The 12,000-nt window shown below is 34.5% G+C and overlaps 1 pseudogene; it reads right to left on the bottom strand.

The window, feature by feature from the left end:
• The window catches only part of LOC107716097 (mannan-binding lectin serine protease 2-like), a 14,714-nt pseudogene extending 7,176 nt beyond the window's left edge, over positions 1-7,538 (bottom strand).
• Positions 7,539-12,000: the final 4,462 nt, after the last annotated feature.

The raw sequence follows: 12,000 nt of genomic DNA, 5'->3' as shown, positions 1-12,000 counted from the left end.
CTAAACTGAAAGACTACAGCTTTAACAAGCTGTTAAACACCATAAAATGGGATTGGATTTAGTCATTAAAATCAAATGAGCTTTGATGCAGAGTATAAAAATCAGTGCTGAAAGTAAACACTCTTAAACACTTATCATGCTTATTTTCATGGAGAGTCAATCTTATGTGTGTAAACCACTCTAAAATCAATCTTTCTTAACACCCAACAAGGACACTAGAAAGCATATTATAGCACTCTTCAAACAGTAATTGTACCATGTACTATAAACTGTATTATAAATCTTACTTAAGCTATTGCATAGCTCAGTATAAGGTACAACAACATACGACTGTTTGTGGGGATTCTATGAACCATATAAAATATTTTATTACATTCAATACTCAATGAGTTAACTGTCTTATAGTTCTTTTTTTGTTAGTTATTCTGCACTTTAATCATTGTATTATGTTAAAATCTGGGTATGATTTTTATTGTGGGGGGTCACAGAAAAATGACACTGAAAAAGCAAATCTTCAACATTAATACTTCTCACACACTGAAAAAAGCACAAGAACATGTGATTGTATATAATCATGTTAACTGTATTTAACAACCATTTCTAACATTTTTCTTATAAACTGTAAACAGTAAACTGATAAAATGCATAAACTGATAAAACATATGCCTTCAATGCAGTGTAAATTTCTTCAAATAAATAGCGTCTGCCAAATGCATAAATGTAAATACCTTCAGAGAGTGTTCATAAACTGGCATGACAAAAAAAAAAAAAATTTTAGGTCCATAAAGCTGTCTTTAACAAAGAAATCAAATTGTCTCGCAAACCTCATAATCATAATAGAAATTTTGTACACACATTGCACAACACATCCGAGTGTTGAAAAAGTCAAAACATTTCAAGAAAAACATAGGTTAGCCAGTATTTCCAACGACTTAAACGATTAGTCAAATTGACCCACAACATAATATAAGGACATTTTGCCCAAAAATGAAAATTCTGTCATTCCAAACATGTTTCCAACAACACTGGAATGTTTCCAGTATTCATGCTGTTCCAAACATTTTTCAAAATGTCTTCTTTCATTCATATGTTGTTGTTTTTTTAAATTATGACAGAATTGTCAATTTGGAGTGAAGTGTTCCATTTAATCTTAACAAAATCATGTGAAGTGTGTCTTTAAATTCTTGTCATAAAGCTTGGCAAACTCCTCAATCTCTATTTTATCAGGTAGAGGTATAGAGAGTTCCCGAATGACCCACAAGGATCCCATTAAAGTGACTCACACACGTGTACACACACACACACACACACATATATTATGCCTGTTGTTTTTGGTTTGAACTACCATCCTAGCTAGAGTGCTGTCAGTGCTTGCTGATTGTAAAATAACCAACCTTGAGGATGTCATAAGGGCAGTGGATTTCAGGATGAGTCTCCACATCAAATAGTTCCTGGAAGTCCAGGGTCACTTGGAAGCCTTCCATCAAACTGATAGTGTAAACACACTGGCTCATCTTGGGGTAAACACCTGGGTACTCTGGACTGCTCAGTTCTCCTGACCTCTCCTGAAACACCTGCCCACTACACTCAGCTAAAGTGGAAAAAATGCATTTTCACACCCACTAGGAATTGTCAAAAGCACACATATATACGCTCAACAGACAACTATCCATGCCACATTTAACACTGAGGGCTGCAGGAAATTGCAACATTGATTTTATGACGCTCAGAAGTAAATAAACCTTTCCATCTGTAAAATGGGCAGAGAAAGGGCTTTCCATCACTACTTTTAGAGTGTCATTTATGAAGAGTTATAAACATAAGGTGTGACAATTAGAAACTTTGGCAAATACAAACTTTTTACAGCTAAAATCAGTTATCAGATAGAAATAATAACAGCAGTACATTTTTCAGGTAGTAAATTTGATATTATTTTTGCATTTATCCTACTGACATGAATGAGTGATGTGTAAAAAGATAAATGAACATCTTTACTCAAACCTTAACTTTAGATGGAAGGATCGCAGGAGGCCTCAAATTGTTGCTGTTTACATTCACTGCACACTATTACCACCTAAACTGTGTATTATCAGACGCATTTAGGACTCATGTTTTGATATTTGTCCATTTATGATTAAAAAAGTCAATTGGTAGTTATTGAAATATCGAATAGAATAACAAGACATTCATATTCAATTGTGCCTGTTATTTGACAAATATAGGAATAGTTCGCCTCAAAATGAAAATGCCATCATCAACATCAAGTTGCTGCAAACCCATTTGACTGACTTTCTTTCATGGAACACAAAAGAAGAAATTTTGAAAACTTTCTTGTTCACTGTTTTCCATGCCATTACAACGAATAAGGAATGGAGCTTTTAAGCTTTATATATTTATTTTTGTATTTATGCATTTGGCAGATGCCTTTATCTAAAGCAATTTACACTGGATTCAATGGACATGTTTAATTAGTTCTTGTTTTCCCTGGGAATTGAACCCATGACCTTTGTGTTGCTTGCACAATGCTCTATTGTGTGAGCTACAGGTACACAAAAGTTAAAAAAAAAAAAAAAAAAAGTTTCAAAATAATACTTTATTATAAAAGCAACATTTACTAAAACACTATTATTCATAGAAACTCATACACCTATGCAAATTCAAAAATGGCTGATTCAGGAACAAATACATTTTTTGAGTTAAAAACAAATCAGTTGATTAAGTCTGAATGTTTCATTCAAGAACTGACTCACTGACTCAATGATCCAGTAGTAGCAGTTCTCGAGTAAGCAGCTTACTGGATGGGAGGATTTTCAGTGAATAAAGGCTTATATTTCTCACACAAAGCTATCAAATGGCTTCAGAAGACTTAGAATATAGCACACAAGTCAAATTTAGATCACATTTATCCTTTTGTGTTCCACCAAAGAGAGAAAGTCATACCAGTTTGGAACACTGAGGTTGAGTAAATGATGACAGAATTTTTATTTTTGGCCAAACTATTAATTTAATAAATGAACCCCAACAAGTGCAGATGCTACAAATAATTGCTATAAATGGTGAATTTCAGCTGAGTAGGGCAAAGGTCTACTTATTCATATGATTAAATGATTCAGACACAAGTCATTGTTTCTGTCTTCCCTTCTGCGCAATATGATGTGATGTCTCTATCTTCCCCATTAGCAAAGAAAAACAATTAAGAGGCATGTCTAGGCTGGTAATTGTGATCAATTACCCACCATTAGCACAGTATACAGCTCGCAACAGGTATCAATTTTCAACTGATCCTTATAATACTGATCCCTCAGGAACCAATGGTAATTAACCTGGACTTGCTTAGAGTGACAGAAAGCAGTTTGCTTTATACAAGGCAGACCAGCGAGACGCTGCCCAATGTATCATTAGTCTATTTCTGAAGCGCGCTTCAGGCTAAAGCCAGTTAGCGCTGTCCAGAATCGCAGTAAACATTAGCACTTTAAATGAGAGTTTTTGGGACTAATCCATTCCTGCCAGAAGTTTTCACAACCTGAGGGGAAGTCGAAAATGTAAATTTGTCTATTCGAAACCCTACACAACCCTCCCTTATATCGAAAAATGCCATGCGGTTAGTTGTGGCCACCCTATCAATGATATAACAAACCCCTATTTGGTGACTCTATTTCCTGCTCGATTATAGGCTATGCTAGCTCAATCAAGAGCTGTTGACAGGGCTGATAGATAGTGTGTGGTGAGCCGTGGCTGCCCAGTCTGCTGCTGTGATCGCTGTTTCAATAGGTCTGTAATGTACAAGAGTCACTACTGGAGCATAAATCAGTATTGAGCTGTATGACAATATTTCCTAAAAATATCAGGATTTGTTCAGAACTTATACAGATAGAAGTTGTGTTAAGTAAAAATATGTTTACATATCTTAGATTACAGACAAAGAGACATATGCTCATATATGCATTTATTACTGGATATAGTAATAAATATATTAACTGAAAAATGAGTGTTTACTATTGTCACTTTGCATTATTGACACACTATTTTCCTAATTAATGCTGTACAGTTGCTTTGACACAATCTGTATTGTTAAAAGCGCTATATAAATAAAGGTGACTTGACTTGACTTGACTATAGATCAGTGATAATGCTAAAGGTACTATACTGTAGTACGTTTAAAAAAAAAAAAGTAAATTAAATTGTGAACACAATTTTTTTTAATCCATACAATGACAGTACATGAAAGTCTGTTGTTTTGTATTGTATGCACACAAGCAGTTGAAACTGTCTTTAAAAGTTCTTCTTTGGTGTTCAGAAACAAGTTTGGAACAACATGACGGTGATTATAACTGGTGTCAGAATTGTCATTTTTGGGTGAACTATCCCTTTAAGAGAGCTTTTAGTTGCATAATCAAAGAGTTTTTATGGATCTGGTAGCCAATAATGGACTCTATGCGCAATTGCTTCTGCGTTTAGTTTCAGTGGCCACCACAATTTCCAATTTAGCGTGTATGAAAATTGTGAGAAAATTAACACAAAATTAAATCTTGAGGAAGTGTTACATGACAGGACAAAATCAACACTAAAGGTATCTTATGGTTGAATATAATATACTATATAATAATCTACCACAGTTGTGAGTATAAAATAGTGAGTATACACACTATGTGAGTATACAACAGTGGAAACTTGCGTAGCACTAAGATTTGAATGGAAATACATAGGCAGTCAGTGTGCATAGAATCATTGATGGTCTATCAAAACAATGTTTCATTGAACAGACAACAATAAGCAATCTTTAATGTGTCTCAGAGCTTTACATGCTATTTATGATGCATTTATTGTAACTAGCTTGATATTATAATATCTAATAATGTCCCATATATTTCATAGTCAATGAGCAGAAAAACTACAGCCCAGGGGTTTCATCTGTTCTGGTATCCGGTATCTTACCAGGGCAGTGTCTTTTATCATTATGGAGTTGGTATCCCAATCTGCAAGTGCAGTAAAAGCCCCCCACATAATTATGGCAATTATGGTCACACACAGGCTCTCCATCCACAGTGCTCAGGCACTCATCAATGTATATAACCGTAAAACAAAAAGGCTGTTTAGCAACAGTTCTCACTTATATGTATTTGGACTTCTACTAAGATCAACACATGTGTGATATAATGGTGTGTGTGTATATATAATATGTAATCTATTTCATTTTAGAATATACAAAATTATAAAAGTTAAAAAGTAAATATTAGATTTTTTATGTCTTTTTTAAATAGATTTTTTATCTAGTTTAACCCTTAGCCTTTACAGCAAGAGGTGACAGCAAAAGAAAGGAACAATCATGCCGTGAGAGAGACAGTCATGCTGTAAATCCATTGTTTCCATAATCTTTAATGTGTCTCAGAGCTTTACATGCTATTTATGATGCATTTATTGTAACTAGCTTGATATTATAATATCTAATAATGTCCCATATATTTCATAGTCAATGAGCAGAAAAACTACAGCCCAGGGGTTTCATCTGTTCTGGTATCCGGTATCTTACCAGGGCAGTGTCTTTTATCATTATGGAGTTGGTATCCCAATCTGCAAGTGCAGTAAAAGCCCCCCACATAATTATGGCAATTATGGTCACACACAGGCTCTCCATCCACAGTGCTCAGGCACTCATCAATGTATATAACCGTAAAACAAAAAGGCTGTTTAGCAACAGTTCTCACTTATATGTATTTGGACTTCTACTAAGATCAACACATGTGTGATATAATGGTGTGTGTGTATATATAATATGTAATCTATTTCATTTTAGAATATACAAAATTATAAAAGTTAAAAAGTAAATATTAGATTTTTTATGTCTTTTTTAAATAGATTTTTTATCTAGTTTAACCCTTAGCCTTTACAGCAAGAGGTGACAGCAAAAGAAAGGAACAATCATGCCGTGAGAGAGACAGTCATGCTGTAAATCCATTGTTTCCATCACCTTCGGCGGAAAAAAATGCCTGGAAGCCTGTGAATCGGTCCTTGTTGGAGTAATCTGATCTGAAGAGCATGGACATAGTGTTGGTGGCAGAATAGATTATGGTGTTTTTGGGCGCATCACCGTAATTTTTCTCTGCGTCACCACAGAACCGGACTGTGTCATTTCCATCTGTCAACACCTAGAAAGTTTCAGCAAGTAGTAATTATTACAAGCACATGTCGGTATCCTGTATTTGACAGAACAAGCTTAGTTAGCATGCTAGGAACTTCATTAGGAACTATACAGCAGTCATATTGTGCATTTCATTTCATGATAGAGAGGTTAAATCAAATGTTCAACATGAGTATTCTGATATAATCTGGCAAATGGTGCAGTTCACTAACAGGTTTACTAGCAAGATGGGTATGTAGATCTACATTGCATTTCTTTAACACTTTTATTTGCTATTTTTAATATCTGATTTATTATAAATATACTTAAATATTTCAGTAAAAATGTACATTATATATATTCAGTGTTTAATGATAAATCTCTAATTTCAAATTTGCACCACCTTTGTGAATTTATGAATCAAGAAAATATACATATTAACATAAACATCACAAGCTGATTTTGAAATGATTGTAGGCTCTTAGGGGGAATTATTTTAATCTGAAAAGGACTGAACATTTCTAATAAGGTTAAACTTTGTTAAGATTTCAGCCAATCATCTAACAGATTCCTGATTGAAGTCTGATTTGGATTGGCATTGGCAGGAATGTCTTATCTTAATGTTTTTCTCATTTAAAACTGCAGTTCTCTTTATTAAATTCCAAGACATATCCCAACTTCTTTTTAAAGTACATTTACCATAAGTGCTTATTTTAATTTATTAAAGTATATCTAATTAATACAATTATACTGTATAAATATTTTAAAAAAATTATATTATATTTAAATAATTATTTGTTTTGTAAACATACCATAAGGAAATTATTTCCCACAAGTAGTATAAATATAATAGAAGCTTGATTGCATTGATTGCAGATTCACATATGATTTCATTGAATTCTATCCGAGATATCCTGAAATATGTCTAATCTAGAACCGTAACTCATGCACTTTGATGTGTATATATTCCCCCATGAAATGACCCCATGTTTAAAGGTCTGTTGAAGACATGGATCTAACCTGAACGTAGTCATATTCACAGCGATGAGAAGTCTCCAGGCTAATATAATTGAATTAGAGGCATAATCTGTGTCACTCTGGTCCTCTGATATTCCACACCATACGCTGGTTGTTAGGATAGACATTTGGGAAGTTTGGTGAGGTGAAGCTTCCAAATAGTCCTTTCAGCTCTGAGCCAAATGCTAATGGAAGCAGGGTGACGAATGCCAAAGATACTCTAAAACAGCAGCAAAACAAAAAAACGTATTACTGATAACGTATTGAAGCTTTCACAATCCCAACACATTAAACAGAAACAGAAACATGCGGGAACTGTTCCCACTCCACAGTGAACACATTTGAACACTTTGCATACCTGTTCATCATTCCAGAACACCACAAACTTCAGTTCATCTCACAAAAAAATGTCCTAATCAGCTCTGCAGAACTCTAATGTCCTCCAGGTTAAAGGGGTCATATGATGCGATTAAAATTTTTCCTTTCTCTTTGGAGTGTTACAAGCTCTTGGTGCATAAAGAAGATCTGTAAAGTTGCAAAGACTAAAGTCTCAAATCCACGGCCGGGACACGGCATCAACAGTATGGTAGGGGGCGTAACATTTCCGTCACACGCTTGAGGTATTCGGCGAATCACAACGCACTGGATAGCTGGCTAATCAGAGCACACCTCGCTTTTCAGACCGATTAGTTTTGTAAAAATCGACGCGTTTCAGAAAGGCGGGGCATAGAGGAGAAACAATAATGTACAGTATGTGGAAAATAATGTGTTTTTTTTACCTTAAACCGCATAAACACATTTCATTACACCAAATACACAAAATAATGTTCTTTTTAGCAGCATCATATGACCCCTTTAAAGAACTAGCTGAATAAAAAGCACTGAACAGCAACAGTACTTTTGGTTTTCATCACTGTCTATTCTATCAAATGTCAGTATCAGCTATTGAATTGAAGACATCGGCAGAGAAGTTAACCTTTGTTGTCACACTTGACAACTCCTTTATTCTCCTTAAACAATAGATTTTGTCATTGTTTCTTTTCAATACCACAAAAAGAAAGCAGTAATCACATTCAGACAAAGAATACTAAATATTTGATTAATCCTGGCTTTTAGGTTGACTATAAAAGTCAGGATTAATTGACAGTAAAAGAAAGCGAGTGACAGCAAATGAAACTTGTTTTTGCAATGTGTCCTTCTGACCAGTTGTCAATAATTTATTTTTGTGTGTATGTGTTCATGCAAATACAACTTTGGTTTGCAGAAATAAATAAATAAATCATAAATCCTACTAAACAAACTTTCTTTATAGCTTTCAAACGTTTTCAAAAGTGCATGTTTATTTAAATAGACAAGGGTGTCCAAAGTCTGATACCATATAAAAAATAAAAAAACGCCTTAAAAATAATAATTTGTAAAAAATTATTTTAAAAAAAGTGAAAGTCTTTGAACAAAGGTCTCTAATCAAATGAATCAAGTAAATTTGTGTAAAATGTGGTCTAAAATATTTTTTAGTCAATTAAATATTAATTCTTTAATTGAACTTTTCACTCACAGGCTCCAGGCTAATATAAGTGCATTAGAGGCGTAATCTGTGTCCCTCTGGTTCTGTGATATTCCACACCATACGCTGGTTGTTAGGATAGACATTTTGGAAGTTTGGTGAGGTGAAGCGAATTTCTAATTTCTATCAAATTAGAAATTTGCACAATAGAATTTTCACTGTAGTGATCCCAGACCCCACTGTATATTTTGGATATTGATAAACAGTTTTATCAACACATAGAATCATTGTAATATTACAAACTTAGCAAGCAACCACAATCCAGTTACACTGAGATGATAGGACATTCATATTAACAAGGACAGATATAATCATGGCATAAACACCAAAAAAAAAACAACAAGAAAAACGCCATCCTAACTGCTGAAAAGTAGAAAATGGACCAAAATTATATTATAAAATCACTTTTCTAACACCAATTGTTGATCACTTTTGGCTGTGTTGTGATAATGAATAAGAGACATAACACTGCAAATATGAAAGGCAAAAGTAGAATAGTCACACTAATATGAAAAAAAAGTATTTACAGCCCTATGACATTTTCAGACATATGAACTGCGATGTGCCACAGGCAGATGTTTGTGATGAAAAAAACAACAGGTGACACTGAAAGCCTGTCGCCATCTCATGTGCCAATTACCATGAGAGCAGAATTAATTCGAAATGCCTTTGTAATGCTACAGTCCCTTTCATTTAAACCTTTTGGCACAGAATGAGATGGTTATTTAATGATTTAAAAATGAGTGAGAAAAGGAGAGAGAGAAAGAGAAAGTGAGTGAGCAAGAGAGAGAGAGACAGAATGAATAAAGCGACAAATGTTCCATAAGCAAGCTTATAATAGACCCCTCACTTCCAATACACTACGCTGGTAATGCTTGATGTATGAGGAGATCGCATTAATTATCCTCATAAATGACAATGGTAATTTCCAGCTGCACATACCCATGCTGATTGTGGCTGTCAGCTGTAATGCGCTGACCTCTGTCATCATGCCTGCTTGAGACGGTCACAGGTTGTTGGGACACAGCTGAAGTGATTCTTAAAGAAGAAACAATCATTCACACTGGTTTATCAAACTCTCCTGGGTACTCTGACGGGAAGCCTCTGAAGGCATCTGGGTATCTGCATGTTTTAGGGAAAGAGATTTATGGTTTTTTAAATGCAAATTGAAAGAAATAAGAGCAATATTGGCTTAAATGGGTGATTTTTTTTTTCAAAAGAACCATAATTTGGACAAACAAACAAAGCAAAGTGGATTAAAATGATTTGATGCAAGAATTAAAATAGTTAAAATCTAGTGATGTAACAAGGCATGTTTTCCACTTTGATCAAATGAGTTTTAATCAGCTGTACTAATAAAACTTCTACTATAATAAATGATATGCAATTTATGTGTTACTTGCAAAAAATGAATGCATGGTTTCATTCAAATGGCTGTCAATGCATTTTTGGTTCCAGATGGTGTAGTTACAGCATCAACTAGCACAGTCAAACTGGCGTATACTTATATTATATATATATATATATATATATATAACATCTCTTCATTTGACCCTCTAACTCTTGCACTCTATTCTAATTCTAAGAAAAAAAAGACCCTCTCATACTAGCATTCCCTATTCTTTTTCTATTATATCTACTTCTTTTTCTTTTAATTTTTTATTTAAAAAAAAAAACTTGCCACGTGTACTGTGTTAGGCTAACTGAGATTTGTCACAGTACTTACATATTATTGCCCTTTTGTTAGTTTTGATTGCTTCTATTGTCCTCATTTGTAAGTCGCTTTGGATAAAAGTGTCTGCTAAATGACTAAATGTAATGTAATGTAAGGTTTACGAACCAGCCCTTACTGACCCCTTGGGAAACATCTAACTTCATATCACTTCGTAAAAAATCCACATGTAATTCAGACCAGGCTACCTTTAGACACATAAAAAACATGGTTTTCCAAACTTAAATCATAACTGAATGCTGTCAGAGCTGTGTCACAATGGGAAAATCTGTCCTAGGTCATGTCGTGATCCTCTTTCCTCCATTTTCCTGTGTGCTGTCAACTAATTTGCTTTCAAACAAAGCAAATATATTCCAGTGCTGTAAATGGAATCTGTCCATTTCTTATAAAGCAAAGCCTGAGATGTTGAGTAAGCACATCAATGATGAGTGTTTCACTATCTGCACATTTGCTATAAAGCAAGATTTTATTGAATAATGAGATAAATGTTTAAATGTATGTTACTGACGACAACTGAATCCAGTGAATTAGACAATCACACATTCATTTACTCGTAAGTGACTCTACGTCAGAGACCAGATACTTGTCAGTGCATCAGCAAGTGGTTAGCACATGTCTAATTCAAACACTGTTTAGAGCTTTTTACTTCCTTTTATAAGTATAGATCAAGTTCATTTTGAAAAGATGAGTCACTCTTTAAGTACTTGCATCTTCTGTTGCAGAGAGTATGCACTACAACCCTGAGGACAGCTTGAAGCATTAGGTGAACTATAATTAAACAGTTCATCATTCTATCAGTCTGCGGTACACATATTCCATCCCATTATAGCCTTGTTTTATATAATTGACACGTTTTGTGCAGCTTTGTATTTAAAACATCAGAAAAAGCATCTCAGGTTCAGCCTGGATGCAAACAAGTATGCATCCAAGCAACAACTAGCAATTTCCCACAGAATCCAACAAAAATAACAAAAGGATATTTACATATGCATATTCAGAGCCTCAGAACCTTCCTTCTGTGCAGCCCAGTAATGCTTGCTGTACCTTATGTAATGAAGTGCATCCTGATAAAACGCCAGTCAGCATTGTCACTTTGATGTTGAACAGGAGTACTGTGAACACAAAATACATATCCAAGATCAATACAGAAGGGGACAAAATAACACTTTTGACTGAGACTTTAGACTGTGAGGGGAAAAAACGGCTCAAACATCACAAACTAATGCAACCCTTGCAGCTAAACATCCTGTAGGACTACAATGTGTACGATACATCATAAGAAACCCCATAAACACACTGTTAGGGGGTTGTTTCAAGAGAAGGCTGAATCATGTGGAGGAGTAAATCAGATGTTGGTGTTAACATTTCTTTTCTTTTTTTTCATGCACGCCACTCAGGTGACCTAAAACAAGGATGTAAAGAACAATGTCAAAAATTATAATTGTTGTCAGCTTTGTCATTTACACCTCTCAATGGTTTCTGTAAAGGCATAAAAACTACAAACACATTCGACAGGGTAATCAATGGTATCACCCACCTTTCAGTTTGCCCAGCTTGAAAAATAAATTA

This window comes from Sinocyclocheilus rhinocerous, unplaced genomic scaffold (genome assembly GCF_001515625.1).
Source record: "Sinocyclocheilus rhinocerous isolate Xijiao unplaced genomic scaffold, SAMN03320098_v1.1 scaffold148, whole genome shotgun sequence".
Lineage (NCBI taxonomy): Eukaryota > Metazoa > Chordata > Actinopteri > Cypriniformes > Cyprinidae > Sinocyclocheilus > Sinocyclocheilus rhinocerous.
Note: the sequence above shows the minus strand (reverse complement) of the source record. Positions and strands in the feature narration are given on the sequence as shown.